General features: G+C 40.1%; 1 pseudogene; it reads right to left on the reverse strand.

The window, feature by feature from the left end:
* Positions 1-412: 412 nt before the first annotated feature.
* Positions 413-21,498, reverse strand: part of LOC118577493 — a 31,712-nt pseudogene continuing 10,626 nt past the window's right edge.

Genomic DNA, 21,498 nt, shown 5'->3' on the forward strand with positions numbered 1-21,498 from the left:
GGCTCTTTGGTTATAATACACTGATTCCTTTCCTTAGACAGCACTTTACACAAACTCTCCCTTCTAGTGAAAATATGATAATTATGACTAAAGGCAAATCTACTTATAAATGCTATGATTTATTGTGTGTGTGCAAAGTACACGTGCCAACACACTAAATGCTGTGGACACTTATATATCTCTTAGTGATAAATAAAATTTCCATATTCTTTTAGTTATTGTGTATTTAGAAACTTTAATCTTATTTTTACTCATTATTCACAGAATAAAGGTGTTTAGGAGGTGAAATTGAAATTGTGTAACAATTTTGGGGTGGACATGATATAAGCAAGGATTGTGTTTAATAACATATACATCTAAAAGTGAAATTGTAATAAAATTAGGTTATGCTTAGTTTCAAATATATTTTACTTCAGTCAGGATTTTAAGAAGGAATTAATTTATCTTGGTCTTCAGATGGTGAGACATTGAAAAGCAATTGCCAGTAACAAGTGATTGTGTCAAAACCAACAGGAGTAAGGTGAGCTTGAAGCCAGTAATGCAGAAATCCACAGAAAAGAAAGACAACCTGATAGACATGCTCTATATTAGGTGACTGAATCACTGGTATGAAAATGAGAAAAACAGATGAAGCTATAGATCCAAATATAAGTGGAAGCCACACCTAAAAGGAGAATAAAATTAAGCTTATTGATGGCATGCTAAGTTCCTATGACAAAAGAACATTATATTTGTTACAGAATCTATAGGAAGTGAGTGCATTCATATCTTCAAAAGTTTTAGAGTAGACAGTCCTGGTATTAGCTGGTCAAAAACAAATTTATTGCAGATAATATATCAAAAAATGTGTGGTGAGATTTTATTGTACCCTAATAAAATTTGCCTGAAGATCAGAGAACTGAACAAGCCACTAGATTAAACATAGATGCCAGGCAATGTAGGCATACACTTTTAATCCTAGCACTAGGGAGGCAGAGATACATCTGGATATCAGTGAGTTCAAAACCACACTGGTTTACATGAGATTGTTTCAGTCTAGGAGAGAAACAGAGCCAGGCAATGGTGGCACACACCTTTAATCCCAGTATGCAGGATTCACATGCCTTTAGTCCCAGCACTTGAGATCTCATGCCTTGCTACCAGTAATTGGGAGGCACACAAGCCTTTAATCCTAGCACTAGGGAGGATGAGATCAAAAGTGATATGGCTGGGTAGAGAAAGGTATATAAACATGAGGATGCAGAAACTAAATTTTTTGGCTAGATGCCTTTTGGCTAGAGAGGTTTTTTGGGTGAGGACTCAGAGGCTTTCAAACAGAGGATTTCGGAGTTGGCAGGTGAGATATGGCCATGGCTTATTCCTTTGTGTCTCTGATCTTTTAGTATTTACCCCAATATCTTGTTCTGGGTTTTTTTTTTTTTTTATCAAAAGACCAATTAGAAATCATGCAACAAAAATGTCATTGTAAAATTACATATTTGCTTGCAGTATACTTGAATTTGTATTTATTCATCCCACTGAGTCATCCTTCACTAAATCTAGTTCTTTATTTTCAAACAATAGAGAAAAGTGTTCCCTTATAGAATTGCCATAAATTGAATTAGCAGCACCACTCTACTATTAGTCATTCCAATGACCTTCTTCTGAATTGGAAAACTACTATAATTTACTCATAGCCAAACTTCCCCCTTCCTTTTTCTCTTACTTTTTTTCATTAACTTTTTAGTCAGCATACTCTAGTGATGTATTTATATGTATAATGAGTGTTTCTTCCTGAAATTTTTATACACACAAATAAATCTGCTATGTTCTTTTTCTTCCTTTCATTCATTTTCACTTCTAGCTTATTTATTTTTTCCCACAAAATTATTTCCACTTAGGCTTCCAGTGAATGTCTGATTATCTCTTCTTGTTGTCAATAATCTCCGTCTTTGCCAAAGGAGATCAAGGGGACACAAATTGGAAGGGAAGAAGTCAAACTTTCACTATTTGCACACAATATGATAGTATACATAAGTGACACCAAACATTCTACCAAAGAACTGCTACAGCTGATAACTCCTTCAGTAAGGTGGCAGGATACAAGACTAACTCAAAAAATCAGTAGCCCTCCTATATACAAATGATAAATGGGCTGAGAAGGAAATCAGAGAAATGTCACCCTTTATAATAGCCACAAGTAATATAAGATACTTTGGGGTAACTCTAACTAAGCAAGTGAAAGATCTGCATGATAAGAACTTTAAGTCTCTGAAGAAAGAAAGTGGTGAAGAAGATATCAGAAAATGGAAAGATCTCACATGCTCGTGAATAGGTAGAATCAATATGGTAAAAATGGCAATCTTGCCAAAAGCAATCTTGAGATTCAAGGCAATCCCCATGAAAATCCCAACACAATTCTACACAGACCTGGAAAGAATAATACTCAACTTCATATAGAAAAACAAAAAAACCCAGGATGTCCAAAAGAATCCTGTACAATAAAACAACTGTGGAGGTATCATGATCCCTGACCTCAAGCTCTAATCTAGAGATAATAGTAATAAAAACAGCTTGGTACTGGCAAAACAAAACAAAACAAATAAACAAAAACAAACAAACAAAAAAAACCCTGGCATATGGACCAAGGGAATTGAATTGAAGACCCTGACATTAATTCACACTCCTAAAAACATATGATTTTTGACAAAGAGGCCAAACAGTACCATGTAAAAAAGGAAGCATCTTCAACAAAATGTGGGCATAACTGGATGTCATCATACAGAAGACTGAAGATAGATCCATATCTATCACTGTTGTGACCACCTTGACCAGCAAGGATGACGCAACACCGGAGCTCTTCTTTAAGCAGTTTATTCAGGACCTTGTTAGTAGTGATGTCTCTCCCCGGGCAAGCCTATCCCAGCCCTTAAGTAGGTCTGGGCTACCAACCCCAGACAGCCATGTGGGCACTATCCATAGGTCCACGCATATGCAAGCGGCACACAAATCCAGCCATAGCCAAATAAGGAGCTGTTTACCACAAAGAGTACTTGCTGTCAGGAAGGCAGAGGGTGGAAGCCAGCGCCATCTTTAAGGTGCGGCTACACGCAGCTCTCTACAGTTCCCCCTTTTTGTTTTGCAGAGCAACAGGCAAGAGTAGAGGTCTGATCTCTGCTAAAATGGAACATGTACTAATGTTTGTCCAGGCGTCGTCCACCCAGAGAACACTAGACCCGTCCGATACCCTTTTCACAGAGGTGGGAGTTAGGGTACCAACCCACATGCAATCAGACTTGCTCTTCTTGAGGTCAGCGTATCTTAGCCTCAAGTGCAGTGCACAGGCCTCGCATCCTGTGCCTAAATATCTTTTAAAGTAGCCAGCCAGGCTTGGGGGGACTGTCCTGCTTCAATGGCCATAAAGGCTTGGATAATCATGGCCGCATGGTGATGCTGTGAGATCCTAATGTGACAAATGCACCACAAGCATACTAGGGAGGTGAGCACCAGTAAGCCTACTAGGGCTCCTATTCCCACCCACTCCTTCAGGTGATCCATGGCTGTAGCAATCCAGGAAGATAATCCCTCCACCAGTCCGGTATCCATTCGGGTCGAATTCACTGTGACAATAGCCACCCTCAGCTGGTCCATCAGGTTATCAAACTCTCCGGTCCAATTGCCTAAAAGATAACTAGACAACCTTTTAGATAAATCTGCAGCATGGGTAAAATTATTATATTGGACACTAGTCACACATAACCCTTCATACTTCCATTAATGCCACACAATAGCCAATTATCAAAAGGATTAGAAATATACAACTGAGAGGGATTTTGCTCACTATAATTACTACCTGCAAAAGTCTGATTAAAGTCTGTGCTTATTCCAGGAGAAAAAGTGAAACTCTTCCCTTGATTGGCCCAGATCACAGTACGAGACTGACAACCTGTCCAGGGCCAGACGTTCCCTCCATCTTGACCCCAACAAAAGGGGGCCCATTTTGGTTGACTAGGTGTATCATTTCCCAACACTTTAGCAGGCCACCATCCAGACACCCAAGAGGCATTGGCTGAAAAACAAGGGCCTGGTCCAGGCAAATCAAACCATCCAGCCATCTGGTTATATATCAAAACACATGGGGAAACATTTGATCTGTTTCTGCCAATTTGGAAACAAAGAGTTCCGTTTAAATCAAAAGACCTATTTTCTCCTATAGGAGCTTCCTCTGGGTCCATAGGGAGGTATGGAACATCCATACTTTTATTACTACTGAATAGCCGTGGGAATAATATTGCATCATGACAGACTGGCATTGGTCCCGGGAACACTGACAGTATCCCCCATCCTAGGTCAGTCTTTCCCAGCCGAATCATCATTAGCGCGAACAGACATGTTCTTCTTGGCAATGGACTCTTCTCACGAGGCGCTCAGGAACCCACACTGGGTCTTGCTGATCCTGTGGGAAAACACAAACAGAACCTCGTGTCCATGTCAGCACGGGATCGGGTCCATGCCAAACACCTGTCAAGGCATCTTTCCATTTCACCATTCCTTTAGAAGGACTGTGCTGACAATGATGCCTGTCCACAGCAGAACAATTGGAAGCATCCAAATTCAAAAAATTCAGGGTAAATAATGCAAGAGAGAGTCTGTCCTTAGGGGTACGGCCATAGCCTATTCCCCCTTTTTGTTTTTGAAGCAATTCCTTCAAGGAGCGATGAGCACGCTCCACAATGCCTTGACCTTGTGGATTATATGGTAGGCCATGTACAAGTTGCACATTCATCTGTTGACAGAAGGAAGCGAACTTCTGTCCAGTATATGCAGGACCATTGTCTGTTTTTAACTGTTGAGGCTTACCCCATGCTGCCCAAGCTTCTAAGCAATGAGCAATAACATGAGAGGCTTTCTCTCCTGCCATTGGGGTGGCGTGAATGATTCCAGAGCAGGTATCAACAGATACATGTACGTATTTGACACGTCCAAATTCAGAGATGTGTGTAACATCCATTTGCCATATTTTTATGGGGAGCAGACCGCGAGGGTTAACTCCTAATCTAGAAGGATGATGAAAAATGACACATTGGGGACAATCTAGTACCACCTTTTGTGCATCTGCACGTGAGATAGAAAACTTTTGTTGTAATGTCCTTGCATTAACATGAAATTCTTTGTGGAAAGCATGTGCTCGTTGTATGGCAGAAGCCACAAACATCCATTCCTGTCTAGTATACTGGTCCACTATATCATTGCCTTTAGCCAATGGACCTGGCAGACTGGTATGTGCGCGGATGTGTTGCACAAAAAAGGGATTCTTACATTGCCAGATCAGTTTCTGTAATTGGCCAAACAATGAGCTAACAGGGCTAGAAGATTTGATGGGCCCTGCACATTCAAGGCTTTTCAAGGCATTAACAATAACTAGAATCTGACATTAAATTAAATGCAAACGGACAAGCCTTAAAAACTTCAAGAACTATTGAAAGCTCCACCTGTTGGGGTGCACCTGGCAAGAATTGATGCTTTACTGGTTCAGTAGAATCCACCATATAAGCACCACAGCCTGTCTTAGACCCATCTGTAAATATAACACTGGCTCCTGGAATGGGCTGGGAAGCAGTTACCTTAGGGAAAACTACAGGATGTTCTTTAAAGGAAAGTTAATAGTGGATGTTTAGGATAATGGCAATCTATGTGTCCTGGATAGGTACAACGCAGTATTGCCCAATCATCTATGGCAGCACATAATATCTTGACTTGAGTAGAATCATAAGGAACAACTAGCGTTTATGGTGACGTTCCAAAATATTGTAAACATGTAAACACTGCTGAATACGCTGCTGTGCAAGTAATGCTACAGCAGTAGGATAATACTCAATTGATTTTGCAGGTGAGATTTTAGCATAAATCCATAATAAGGGTCCTTTTTGCCATAAAATCCCTGTAGGTTGTAACTGGGTAGGCAGAATGCACAGGGTAATATCATCATTATTTTGCACTCTTTGAAGAAAAGCCCTTTGTAACCTATCCTCTAATTTTGTTAAGGCTTCTTGGGCTTCATTGGTTAGTTGTCTTGGTGAATCCAAGGCTGCATCTCCAATTAGAATATCATATAATGGTTTTAAATTCATAATTGGACATTCCTAAACTTTCTCTTATCCAATTTATATCTCCTAATAATTTCTGAAAATCATTCAATGTGTAAAGATGATCCTTCCTTAATTCTACCTTTTGTGACATGATATGATAATTAGTTATTTTAGAGCCAAGATAATTGACAACTTTGCTCTGTTGCACCTTCTCAGGGGCGATGCAGAGTCCCTTTTGCTTTAGCAGTTCTACAAGTGAGCTATATACTGTTTGAAGAATGTTCTCCTCTTTAGCTGCTAACAGTATGTCATCCATATAATGGAGGCATCTCAAGCCAGGAAAACGTGCTCTCAAGGGTTCTAAAGCAGTTGCTACAAACAGTTGACATATAGTAGGACTATTGGCCATGCCTTGTGGCAATACAACCCATTGATATCTTTTATCAGGTTCCTCATGATTAATGGACAGTAAAGTGAAAGCAAATCTCTCACTGTCTTTGCTATTCAGCAGAATGGAAAAGAAGCAGTCCTTAATATCTACCACAATAATAGGCCAATTTTCAGGCAAGGCTGACAGCAATGGAAGACCATGTTGTACGGGTCCCATAATTCTCATTTGCTCATTTATAGCTCTAAGATCATGTATCAATCTCCATTTTTCTGATTTTTTCTTGATGACAAATATGGGTGTATTTCAGGGAGAAAGGGAGGGTTTAATGTGCCCTTCCTCCAATTGCTCTTTCACTAATTGATATGCAGCATGTAATTTCTCAGAGGAGAGTGGCCACTGAGGAACCCACACTGGCTCCTCCGTTATCCAGGATATGGGAATTCCCTCCTCAGCGGCCCCTAGGAAAAACCCAATCCTTGTTTGGGTTTCCTAGGTACTGCTTGTATCGGCTCCTTTCTGCCTTGTAAAAATTTTCCCAAGCCAAAATTAGGATGACACCCCATATTTTTTATGGTATTTTTAGATTCTGTGGAATATTCGTTACTCAATTGAAAGTCCATGGATTTCATAAGATCCCTCCCCCAAAGGGACACTGGAAGTTCAAGAACATAGGGTTGCATAATGCCAGAGTGACCTTCTGAATCTTGCCAATTCAACAAATTTGCACTAATATTAGGAGCACTGGCATAACCCAATCCCTGCAATGTTTGTGAGGAAGCCTGTATAGGCCAACCTCGAGGCCAATCTTTGCTAGCTATGATACTGCGATCTGCCCCAGTATCCAAAAGTCCCATTATCTTGGTGCCATTAATGGTTAACTGTAATGTGGGTCTCTGATCTAAGTCTAAAGATAAAAATGCTAAATCTGTGCCTGAGGAGCCGAATCCGTTACTTCCTCTTTCTTTGTCACAGGCTGGGTGAGAATCATGTAAGCTAGGGTAACAGGATAAGTTGTGCAATTCTGTCTCTCGGGGAAATGGCAGTGATTCCTTTTGGTGATTCAACCATGATTTTAACTATACCTGTATAATCTGAGTCAATTATCCCAGGATGGATTCGCAATCCCCTTAATGTAGTAGATGATTTCCCTATTAACAATCCCACTGTCCCAGGGTAAAGGGGGCCTTGAAAATCAGACTCCACTACTTGCACCCCCATTTGTGGGGTTAATATGAGTCTGGTGGTGGCACGGAGGTCCAATCCTGCTGAACCTGCAGTGGCTCGCCACGGTATTTGGGATGTCTGAGGGTTGGCCACTGCTCTTGATTCCCTTCCTGTTTCTGATCCTCCATTGCCCCATATATTTGAGGGCCCTGAGGCTGGGGGCCCCGCTGTCCATTTTTTGGAGGAGTATTATTCCTCAGAGGATGTCCATTAATGTCCTTGATTGACCTGCATTCACTCGCCCAATGTTTTCCTTTCTTACACTTAGGACACAGTCCCGGGACAGGGCGTTGGTCGCTCTCTGGTCTCTGGTTACTTCCCCCTTGATTACTTCCTCCTTGGGGGCAGCTGCATCTCATATGCCCCATTTTACCACATCGGAAGCAAGTCCCAGTGCCTCCTGCCCTCTTTTGACTAATTTGTAAAACTGCAGCAGCCAGCCCAGCATTGGTTAGTGGTCCCCCTAATTCCCTGCACACTTTCATCGAAACCTCCAATCCTTTAGTTTTGTAAGGTGTAATGGCAGCTCTACATTCCTTAGTGCACTGCTCATAAACCCACTGCTTAATTAATGGCATGGCTGTATCAGGATCACCAAATATCTTTCCAGCTGCATCCACTAGGCGAGCTATGAAGTCTGAGAAGGGTTCCATGGGTCCTTGGACAATTTTAATGAGATTACCACTAACTTCTCCTCTATTGGGCAATGCCTTCCAAGCTCTGGTAGCAATGTTGTTAATTTGCTCATAAAACCTGGATAGGATACCCATTCTGCTGATTTGCAAATCTACCTTGCCCAAGCAACATATCCATATCCCAAGCAGCTTGGCCTCTACCAGCAGCCCTGTTAGCTGCAGCCTGTTCACTAGCGAACTCTATCAGAAAGGCTTTCCAGTCTAAATACTGACCAGAACTTAAACAGGCTCGTGCAAGGTTCATCCAGTCTGATGGAGTCATAGCATGTCTATGCAGAGCTTCCAACTGAGCTACTATAAAGGAAGCTGTAATACCATATGTCTGGACAGACTCTGCTAATGATTTAATAATCTTGAAATCTAGAGGTTCATGATATCTTTGATTCTGAGGATTCTGAAATACTGGGAATGCAACTTGCATTTCTGTTCTAACTTCTCTCCATACTCTAGGATTAAAAGACACTCCGCCCTCTGCCCCCATAGCTCCAGGATACGAAGGGGGAGCAGAAGGGACCACACTCTCATGGCCCTTTTTTAACTGTTTGGATCCTCTTCTCTCTTTTCTTTTCTTTCTAACCTTCACTCGTTGCAATGACTCACAAACAGATTCAACATCCTCATCATCCAAGACAGAATCGGAGAGATTGGAAGCACACGAGTCTTCCAACTCAGAAAGGCTAGGATATAATTTTGTATATTTTTCTCACCTTTTGTTTCTTTATCCTTTATTTGCCCTGTCTTTTTAGGTACTGCTTTCTCTGAGGTTGCCTTTTCAGGTACTGCTTTCTCTGAGGTTGCCTTTTCTGATCTTTCTTCCTGCAGTATTTCCAGAGCAGTTTGGCCATTCTCAACCACCTCACTGCATCTCTGATCTTCTAAACATCCTCTTATTAGTTTCCAGACTGGTCTAACTCCATGCTTAAGTGTGCCTTGCTCTGCAGCGAAGTCTAGGTCTCTTCCCAATTTCTCCCAGGAAGACACTGTAAGACTTCCTGAAATTGCAAACCAAGGAGCAACAACATCACACTCTTCCAGAAATCTTTCTAGGGTGCTTTTCCTTATCTTCAATTTCTTAGAGAGAAGCAGCTCATTAAGAGCCAGAAAAATTGGGTGCGAGGAGGAAGCGCCCATCTTAGTATATCCTTTCTTCCTCAATTTGAGAGGTTTCTCAGAGCCTTTACCGAACAGCCCCAGCCTTCCAGTTTCACTTGCTTATTTTGTTTTTCTGATTACCTGTCCACTATGGTCGTGGCTCTACTGTCCCGCTCCCCCTTTATCTACAGGTGAGAGCAAAAAACCCACTTTTGTCGTGGATCCCCAATTTACCTGAGGACTTACCGGTATACCCCCTGACTGCAGAAAGTTCTGAGCCCCACGGAGAGTCGTGGTAGTTCCCCCGTACGGGCCACCACTTGTTGCGACCACCTCGACCAGCAAGGATGATGCAACACCGGAGCTCTTCTTTAAGCAGTTTATTCAGGACCTTGTTAGTAGTGATGTCTCTCCCCGGGCAAGCCTCTCCCAGCCCTTAAGTAGGTCTGGGCTACCAACCCCAGACAGCCACGTGGGCACTATCCATAGGTCCACACATATGCAAGCGGCACACAAATCCAGCCATAGCCAAATAAGGAGCTGTTTACCACAAAGAGTACTTGCCGTCGGGAAGGCAGAGGGTGGAAGCCAGCACCATCTTTAAGGTGCGGCTACATGCAGCTGTCTACATATCACCATGCACAAAACTCAAGTCCAGGTGGATCAAAGACCTCAACATAAATCCAGTTACACTGAACTTGATAGAAGAGAAAGTAGGAAGTAGTTTGGAACTCATCAGCCCAGGAGACCACTTCCTAAATATAACACCAGTAGCACAGACACTGAGAGCATCAATTGATAAATAGGACCTCCTGAAACTGAGAAGCTTATGTAGAGTAAGGACACCATCAATAAGATGAAATGACAGCCTACACAATGGGAAGAGATCTTCACCAGCCCCACTCTGATAGAGGGCTGATCTCCAAAATGTATAAAGAACTCAAAAAGCTAGACTTTAAAATACTGAAAAATCCAATTAAAAATAGGCTACAGAGTTTAACAGAGAATTCTCAACAGAAAAATCTTAAATGGCTGAAAGACATTTAAGGAATTGCTCAACATCTTAAGTCATCAGGAGAAGTGCCTATAAAACAACTCTGAGATGCAATCTTACACCTGTCAGAATGGCTAAGATCAAAATCACTGAAGGTAGCTTATGTTGGAGAGGATGCAGAGCAATGGGAAACACTCCTCCACTATTGGTGGGAATGAAAACTTGTACAGCCACTCTGGAAATCAGTATGGCAGTTTCTCAGAAAATTGGGAATAAGTCTTCCTCAAGACCCACCTGCTGTGGGATGTTCTGTATGTCAAATGTGTTGCTCTGATTGTGTAAAATAAATAAAGTGCTGATAGGTCAGTAACCAGGCAGGAGGGATAGGGTAGGCAGGACTAGGAGGAGGAGAATTCTGGGAAGTACAAGACTGGATGGAGAAGCTGCCAGCTGCCAGCTGCCATGCCAAGGAAGATGTAAGGCACCGGTAAGCCACGAGCCACATGGCAATTTATAGATTAATAGAAATGGTTTAATGTAAGACAGAAGAAGTAGATAACAAGAAGCCTGCCATGGCCATACAGTTTGTAAGCAATATAAGTTTCTGTGTGTTTACTTGGTTGGGTCTGAGTGTATATGGGACGGGCGGGTGAGAGAGATTTGTCCTGACTGTGGGCCAGGCAGGAAAACTCTAACAACCAATGGCGCCTAATGTAGGGCAAGTTTCCACCTAAAACCTGACAAAAAACGATTCTAAAACAGAGCTAAAAACAGCTTCCTAGTTGTCTCTCTCAAGTTAGAGGCAGCCTGCCAGTTTTAACTACTATGGCGGGTTCCTGGCTGTGTGTCTGACCTGCAGTGTGGCGGGAATGAGGAATCTACAAGTGGCAGTTTACTCTGCTGCGTGGTGGATTTAGCTTTTGCTAATTAAAAAAAAAAAAAAAAAAAAGGTTTCTGGGCTATGCACTGCTTTGATAGAACTGCTTCTGACAGTTGATGGTACACATGGCTCCAGACCCAGAGCTGGTGGTAAACTGTACCACCGCCATTTTGGGAAGCTGAGGTGGGCGGAGCCAGCAGCCACATTGGTGTTTCAGTCTTACAAAGATGGATATTACACAGAGAATCTGGTTTGTGTTGTCTTTGGGATTTTTAAGTGCAGAAAAAGATTTGATCATAAAAGCTGTTGAGTTAAATACGTAAATTTTAAAGGTACTTTGATTTCAAAATTTGGATATAAGGATATGTTGCTTTGGAAAAGAGTCTCTGCTTTTGTTTCCACAGAAAGCCAGAGGCTGTGGATTTGTTCCAGATTAAGATACATCAGGTTTGATCAGCCAAGACCCCCTGAAAGGTCTCCAGTGACACCATGGCCCAGAAGATCCAACATCCACAATGGTTTCAAGGCAACTGGCTCAGAGGTTTACCCTCACGGACTACTCTATAATCCTAAAATTTTCTTTGTGTCTCCACAAGATACAGCGCCCCCTCCAGCAGGAAGTAGTAAGAGAAACTACGCCCACATTCCCAAAATTATCAAGCTGGCTTTGGAGATGGAATTGGCTCACTCCTTCTCTAAATCCAGACATATTGCTAAAAGAAAAGGTTAAGAGACTCTTGTGTCCCAAATCAGAAGAGCCCTCTGGTGTGGGACAGAGAAAAACCAATAATTTTATTTAAATCAGGTTGATTATAAATGCGATCTCTTTCTAAAGAAGAAAAGGGGATATGGTATAGATATAATCGGATGAAAGGGTAGATTAAGAAACTTACTTCTAAAGAGCAACAACTTGTTTAAAATGTTTTACATTGGTATAGATTTTAAGTCTATTGATACAAACTTAAAGTTAATTTTGTTATACTGTGTATATATTTCTACTCTTGTTTAAGGTATTACGTTTGTATAGCTCATTTAAAATTGTAATCGATAATTAAAAATAGATTAATAATTAATCATCTATGATAATCATGCTCATAGCCATATTAGTTAAGTCTTCTAGGTATACATAGAGATATTTCAGATAGATAGGTAATCTTCAAATACTTCAAAGACCTACAGAATATGGCATTTAAAATATTTTTAAAATTTAGACTTTCTAGACAGTGAGACATGTCTGTTCCTGGCAACACCAATTTACTTCAGAGAGGAGGATGGGCATTGAAGACACTTCATATCTTATCTTCACCTTGGCAAAAATAACCATTTGGGCAAGAAACTGTTCTTGCCTGGACTGCTTGATCAACTGGACATGCAGGACCCATAGAAAGATGGTCACAAAACTTTGCTTGACAAAATGGTCCTTCAGGTTCATGCTTCACAGAGGAAACTGCCAGACATTCTACAGGACACTGAGAGAAGTGACTGAAAGACTCTAGCCCTGTGGGCTGAAGACAGATGCCCCAACTTTACAAAGGAACATTAGGTGACTGTTCAGACTACCAGCTGTCTCTGTCTACCCTACAAGACTCCCAAAAGTTGCTTGCATCTTTCTCCCAGTTCTCAGGTAATATTATATCCTTCTGATGTCTTTGATGTGGTTGAAGACTAGATAGTTATAATTTTCTCAGTTATGATAAAAGATAAGTTAGTTATAAAACCTTAGACTCACATATATAAGATAGATAAGATATCTTCTTTAATATTGTAACTGTAATTCTTGCTTGATAATTGTTTTTTATCTAAAATTTTACTATATAAAAGTTAAAACCTTGCTTTTTGAAAAAAAGAAAAGGGGAAGTGCTGTGGGATGTTCTGTATGTCAAATGTGTTGATCTAATTGGTTAAAATAAATAAAATGCTGATTAGCCAGTAGCCAGGCAGGAAGAATAGGGTAGGTGGGACAAAGAGGAGGAGAATTGTGGGAAGTAGAAGACTGGATGGAGAAGCTGCCAGCTGCCAGCCACCATGACAAGGACGATGTAAGGCATGGGTAAGCCACGAGTCACATGGCAATTTATAGATTAATAGAAATGGGTTAATGTAAGACAGAAGAAGTAGATAACAAGAAGCCTGCCATGGCCATACAGTTTGTAAGCAATGTAAGTTTCTATGTGTTTACTTGGTTGGGTCTGATCATCTATGGGCCTGGCAGGTGAGAGATTTTTCCTGATTGTGGGCCAGGCAGGAAAACTCTAACAACACCCAGGGATACCACTCTTGGGCATATACCCAAGGAATGCTCAATCTTACCACAAGGACACATGCTCAACCATGTTCATATCAGCATTATTTGCAATAGCCAGAACCTGGAAACAACCTAGATACCCCTCAACTGAAGAGTGGATAAAGAAAATGTAGCACATATACACAAAGGAATACTACTCAGAAGTAAAAAAAAAATGAGATTATGAAATTTGCAGGCAAATGGATGGAACTAGAAAATACCATCCTGTGTGAGGTAACCCAGACTCAGAAGGACAAATATAGTATGTACTCACTCATAAGTGGATACTAGATATGAGGGAAGGGATGGTCATACTGCAACCCACAGCTCCAGAGAGGCTAGCTAGCAGGGAAAGACATTTGGAAGGACACATGAATGGCCCATTGAATGAGAAGTAGGTAAGATCTACACGAGAAGACTAGGTGTGTGGGGGGTAGCAGAGGGAGAGGAGTGGGGAAGGAGAACATAGGAACATGGGAGGGTCAAGCTGGAACAGGAACAGAGTTGGAGGGCAAGGAGGAAGATACCATGATAGTTGAGGACATTATGGGAATAGGAAGAGCCTGGGTGCTTGGGAAGCTCTTAGGAATCCACAAGGATGACCCCACTTTGGTCTACTCGCAGTGGTCCAGTGGGTGTCTGGACTGGGCTATTCTGTTGTCATCATAGAGCCTTTGTCTAGTGCCTGATGGAGACAGATGCAGAGATCCACAGCCATGCACCAGGCTGAGCTCTGGGAATCCAATTGATGAGAGAGAGAAGAGATTCTGCGGGTTGAGGGGATGTGCGGAGATGACCGGCCACACTAGTGGAAGCCCATGAACCATGGACTGGTGGCTGTTGTGCCTCCATTGTACTAACTAGGCCCTCTGGATATGGAAGATTGTTGTTTGGCTTGAAATATTTGGGGGGTACCCAAGCAGGGGGGTTGAGATCTGTCCCTGGTCTATGGGCAGGCTTCTGGGAATTTGGTGCCTATGGTGTGATGCCTTGCACAGCTTTGGTGCATTGGGGAGAAGCTTTGTCCTGCAGAGGCTCAGTGTGCCAGACTCTGCTGACTCCCCATGAAAGACCTCAATTTGTGGGATGTGGCAATGCGGGGTGGCTTGGGATGGAGGGCTGGCAGGTGGGTAGAGGGAGGACAAGGAATCTATGGCTGATATGTGGAGTTAGTAGAAAAATTTTTAATAAAGAAAAATGAAAAAACAAAAAGGATTGAAAACTATTGACTCTCTGGGAATTCTCCCAGCCTTCAGCATTTTGCTAGACTGAAGATGTATCTAGTATTGTATACTGGGCAGGTACACTATGGGGTTCAACCTCAGCTATGTGAAACAGCAATTGTTTAGCTGCACAAACAGTATTTTCTAAGCTAATCAATTAAATCACATTTGAGTACACAAAAAGAACAACTATCATTCATAAATGTTTTATATTAGTATAGATTTGGTTTATTGATAGAAATTTAAAGTTATTTCTGTTATACTTTATATATATTCTACTCTTGTTTGCAGTATTATGTTTATGCAGCTCACAGCTCATTTAAAAATGTAATTTATAATAAAAATAGAGATTAATAGTCATCTATAATAGTAAAACTCATAGTCACATTAAGTGTGTTTTCAAAATAATATAGAGATATATTTTAGATAGAGAGGTGGTCAACAAACAGTTCTGAGCTCTACAAATATGGCTTTTAAGATGTCTTAATAACATAAATGTTTTTTATGAAAATGAGACATGTATGCTCCTAGAAGTACCAATATACTTCAGAATAGATGATGGGCATCACAGAAACTCCCTGTAGAGTTTAGTTTCCTTGTGGTGAAAGTTAGTCACTGGGCAAGCAGCTTCCCTGTCCTTAACTGCTGACAGTATGCTGTCCACATTGGACAAGCCAGACAAAAAGGAAAGAGACTGCCAATATTTGCCAAGAAAAAGGCATGACAGTTCTTCAAATTTTCTGCTTCATAGTAAGTCTGTGAGATATTTAAGCCTACAGGCCAAAAATGGATGTCTCAACAGTGTAGAGGAACCTTGGATGCCTATACATTCAGGTGGTTGTTTCTGTCATTTCTTAGTTTTGGAAGTTTTTGCTCTGTACTTCTTGTTTACTCAGGAAATATTATATCGTCCTCAGGTCTCTGATGGAGTTGAAGATTAGATAGTTATAGTTATACTTCTCCTTGCTACCAAATTCTGAAAAGAAATTTACAAAAGAATTATAAAGTGTATAAGCTTTAAAGACATAAAAGGATAATTGTAAGTTGGTAATACAAGTTAGGATATAAAGTGATTTAGGCACAAAACTCTGGACTGACCACAATAGGATATATAATGGAGTATTTTATTTTTTCAAATACAAATAGGCTGGATAATGTAAATGTAATTCCTACTTAATAACTGTTTTGTTGTATATAATTATACTAAGTTAAAGTTAAAACTTTTGTAATTATACAAAATGGGAAAATTTGTGGGATAATCCTCTTGTACACTGTAAAGCTTTGTAAATTGAATATGCTTAATAAAATACTGATTGACCAGTTACCAGCCAGAAAATAGAAGTGGAATGATCAAACTAAAGATGCTGGGATAAAGAAGGGTGGAGTCAGGAGTGTCACAAAGAGATGCGGAGAAGCAAGATGGGCATGCCATATTAAGAAGAGGTACCAAGCCATGTGGCAAATCAAAAATAAGAGATATGGATTAATTTAAGTGTAAGAATAATCTACTAACAAACCTGAAGTAATGGCTGAGCATTTATCATTTATATTAAGTAACAGAATTGGTTATTTGGGAGCAGGTGGTGGGGAGATCAAGACTCCACCTACAACTCCTATTTGCCATGTACTATGATCAATGCTCAGGAAAGCTAATGAAAGTTAATAAACAGGAATCTAAGAGGCATTGTGTAGGTGCATAACTGATAGCTTAATTGATTTGTTCATCAGATTTTTTTGTTTTCAAAATGATATCTGATATGATTCTATTAAAGTCTATATGGGACTCATGTCCACCAGAATGTGCTCAACAAATATAATCTATTCATTATCTTTCACTGATGATTATTTATTTTTACCCTCTCAGAATTAAGTAAGGTTTCAAAATATATTTATCCCAATTTCTCAGACTTACCCACATATAGCAGGGCTACCACAATGTATCCAATGTGTCATTCACTTTTGTTCATGTGGAATGTACTTGAAGAGGAAGCAATCACAAGGAAGAAGATTATGGAATATGGTAGAGAATGACACTTCTCAAAATATATTCAGTGTTCTACTATTTATAAGAATCCCAAGATGAATAATATCAGTATACATTCCTGTGGTCCAATGGAGACTGAATGAATCAGAGTACATAGAGAAAATTTGTTATTGTGGACCTTGTTAACAATACTCATGTACTTTCTATGGGGACTGTCAGAAAATACAGAAGAATTTTTATCATTGTGTATAATCTATGAAACCATGATACAGCTTAAATCTTGATGAAATTCATAGGAATATTGAGAAGGAAAGCAAAGACGATGTGACATCCCTGAGTTTATGTTATATCAGTGTGTGATTTACATATTATAGAGATAATATGAATGAAAATTTTCCATGATAAGTTTTTGATAAAAATCATGAATTAAATAAAATATCAAATAAGAAAATAAGCAGAGAGGCCTGCACATAAGTCGCAGCCCTGGGCGCCAGCCATTCCAGGGAAGACCTGCCCAACTTGGCTCCAGGTTCTGGCCATAGGGCAGGACCCCCCAACCTCATTGGGAAGGTTCCCCCTCTCCAAGACCCTCTGGTGGATCCAACAACCTCCACGTCCTGCCCACACATCCATCTGCCACAGACCCCAGACACTTCTAGAGACTTAGAAACCAGCCCCCAGCTTCCATTCTGCCCTGGAACTCCCTTCTGGACCAGAGGTGAGTGCCTGGGGTTATAGTCAGAGAGACCCTTCCTCTAGGTCCTACCCCTGGGCAACAGCCATCCCTGGAAGACCTGCCTAACTTGGCCCCAGTTTCTGGCCATTTGGCAGGCCCTGCAGGAAGGTTCCCCTTTTCAAAGACTGCAGGCAGACCCTGCAACCTCCACACCCGTGCCCCACACCCATCTGCCCAAGACCCCAGCCACTTCCTGAGACTAAGACACCAGCTCCCATCTCTCCCTGGAGCTCCCATCTGGACAAGATACAGAGATCCCAACAACTTCCTGAGACTCAGAGACCAGACCCCAGCTCCCATCTGGCCAGCACTCCCATCTGGACTAGAGCTCCCATCCAGCCCAGAGCTTCCATCTGGACCAGAGAGAGGCTCCCTAAATTTGTCAGCTCTGTCTGGACCAAGTGTACTGATAAGACCAAGAAAGAAAACACAAGGAGATTGGCAGGTGTAAAGGCATAAGTACATACAACAAAATAAAGAGCAATACAGCATCACCAGAACCTAGCCCTCCTCCAACAGCTACATCTGAACATCACAGAATGGAAGAAGCAGAAGAAAACAACCTTATAAATAACATCATGAAGAGGCTAGAGCCTTCTATAGAAGAAATCAAAAATAAAGTGGAGGAACAGACAAACAAAAAATGGGAAGAATGCTATAAAGAACTAGAGGAAAGGAGAAATAAAGCAGAAAAAAACAGTAAGTCTCTAAAAGAAAATCATGAAAAAGCAATGAAACAGATGAGGGAAATAGTCCAAGACCTGAAAAGGGAAATAGAAAAAATGAAGAAGACACAAGCAGAGGTAATGCTGGAAAAAGAAAATCTGAGTAAACAAACAGGAAATTCAGATGCAAGTATAACCAACAGAATGCAAGAGATAAAAGAGAGGATCTCTGGTGTTGAAGATACAGTAGAAGAAACAGATTCATCAGTCAAAGAAAACAAAAAAGCCAACAAAATCATGTCCCAAAATGTCCAAGAAATTTGGGACACCATGAAAAGACCAAACCTACGAATAATAGGGATAGAAGAAGTAGAAGAATACAAACTCAAAGGCACAGAAAATATATTTAACAAGATCATAGAAGAAAACTTTCCCAACTTAAAGAAGGAAATGCCTGTAAAGAAGCCTATAAAACACCAAACAGATATGACCCAAAAAAAAGTCCCCTTGCCACATAATAATTAAAGAACTAAACGTACAGAATAAAGAAAGAATATTAAGAACAGCAAAGGAAAAAGGCCAAGTGATTTATAAAGGGAAACCCATCAGAATAACACCCGATTTCTCAATGGAGACTTTGAAAGCCAGAAGAACCTGTACAGATATAATGCAGACACTAAGAGACCATGGATGGCAGTCTAGACTAATATACCAAGCAAAACTTTCAATAATCACAGATGGACTGTACAAGACATTCCAAGACAAAGCCAGATTTATACAATACTTATCCACAAACCCAGCCCTACAGAATACTAGAAGGAAAATTCCAACCTAAGGATGTCAGTCACCCTCAAAAACTCAGGCAATAGATAAGACCACAGCAGTTAACCCCAAAGAAGAGAAGTACAGACACATTACCAACAACAACAAAAAATAACAGGAATGGTCATTATATTGCTTAATATCAATGGACTTAATTCACCTATAAAAAGACACAGATTAACAGAATGGATAAGAAAACAGGACCCATCTTCTGCTGCATAAAAGAAACACACCTTAAATTCAAAGTTAGACACTATCTAAGAATAAAAGGTTGGGAAAAGACTTTCCAATCAAATGTTTTAAGAAGCAAGCTGGTGTAGCCATCCTAATATCCAGCAAAGTAGAGGACAAACTAAAATCAATCAAAAGAGATAATGAAGGATATTACATACTCATCACAGGAAAGATCCACCAAGATGAAGTTTCAATTCTGAACATTTATGCCCCAAACACAAGGGCACCCACATATGTAAAAGAAACATTACTAAAGCTTAAATCACATATAAAACCCCACACATTAATAGTGGGAGACTTCAACATCCCACTTTCACCTCTGGACAGATCTGCCAAATGGAAACTTAACAGAGAAATAATGGACTTAACTGATGTTATGACTCAAATGGACTTAATCAATATCTACAAAACATTACACCCAAACAAAAAAGAATATACCTTCTTCTCAGCACCCCATGGAACCTTCTCTAAAACCGACCACATACTTGGCCACAAAGCAAATCTCAACAGATACAAAACAATTGGAATAACCTCCTGCATTCTATTAGACCACCATGGCTTAAAGTTTGATTTCAACAACAAAAACTACAGAAAACCTACCATCTCATGGAAACTGAATAATGTTCCACTGAATCACCAATGGGTTAATGTAGTTGGAGAGCTTCTCTCCAGATTCAACCAAGCCCCTTATTTTATTTAAACTGCTTGGCCATTAGCTCAGGCCTACCATTGTCTAGCTCTTACTCTTATATTTAGCCCATTTCTGTTAGTCTATACATGGCTTATGGCTTATCAGTGTCTTTACATGTTGCTTCTCATGGCAGTGGCTGGCAGTGTCTCTCCCCGAGCCTTTACTTCCCAGAATTCTCCTCTTCCTTGTCATGCCTACCCTATCCTTTCTGCCTGGCAACTGGCCAATCAGCACTTTATTTATTTTACACAATAAGAGCAACATATTTGACATACAGAACATCCGACAGCACTTCTCCTTTTTTTCTTTTTTCTTTTTTTTTTAAAAAAGGAAGGTTTTAACTTTTACATAGTAAAATTACATATAACAAAACAATTATCAAGCAAGAATTATAGTTAAAATATCTAGTCTATTTGTTTTGGCAAAATTAAACAAAATATTCTATCTATCCTATATTTGTGAGTCTAAGGTTTTTATATCTAACTTATCTTTTATCATAACTGAGGAAATTATAACTATCTAGTCATCAACCATATCAAAGACTTCTGAAGGATATAATATTATCTGAGAAATGGGAGAAGGATGCAAGCAACTTTTGGGAGTCTTGCAGGGTAAACAGAGACAGCTTGAAGTCTGGAAAGTCACCTAATGTTCCTTTGTAAAGTTGGGGCATCTATCTTCAGCCCACAGGGCTAAAAAGTCTCTTGGTCACTTCTCTCAGTGTCCTGTAGAATGTCTAGCAGTTTCCTCTGTGAAGCAGGAACCTGAAGGACCATTTTGTCAAACAAAGTTTAGTGGACATCTTTCTATGGGTCCTGTATGTCCAGTTGATCAAGCAGTCCAGTTTCTTGCCCAAATGGCTATTTTTGCCAAGGTGAAGAAAAGATATGAAGTGTCTTCAATGCCCATCCTCCTCTCTGAAGTAAATCAGTGTTGTCAGGAGCAGACATGTCTCATTGTCCAGAAAGTCTAAATTTTAAAAATATTTTAAATGCCATATTCTGTAGTTCTTTGAAGTATTTGAAGATTACCTATCTATCTGAAATATCTCTATGTATACCTAGAAGACTTAACTAACATGGCTACAAGTATGATTATCATAGATGATTAATTATTAATCTATTTTTAATTATCCATTACAATTTTAAATGAGCTATACAAACATAATACCTTAAACAAGAGTAGAAATATACACACAGTATAACAAAATTAACTTTAAGTTTGTATCAATAGACTAAAATCTATACCAATGTAAAACATTTTAAAATGAGTTGTTGCTCTTTACAAGTAAGTTTCTTAATCTACCCTTTTTTCCTATTATATCTATATCATATCCCCTTTTCTTCTTTAGAAAGTGATCACATTTATAATCAACCTGATTTAAATAAAAAGATTGGTTTTTCTCCATCCCACATCAAAGGGCTTTACCTTTTCTTTTAGCAATATATCTGGGTTTAGAGAAGGAGTGAGCCAATTCCCTCTCCAAAGCCAGCTTGATAATTTTTGGGAAATAGG

Source organism: Onychomys torridus, chromosome 2, assembly GCF_903995425.1.
Source record: "Onychomys torridus chromosome 2, mOncTor1.1, whole genome shotgun sequence".
NCBI lineage: Eukaryota > Metazoa > Chordata > Mammalia > Rodentia > Cricetidae > Onychomys > Onychomys torridus.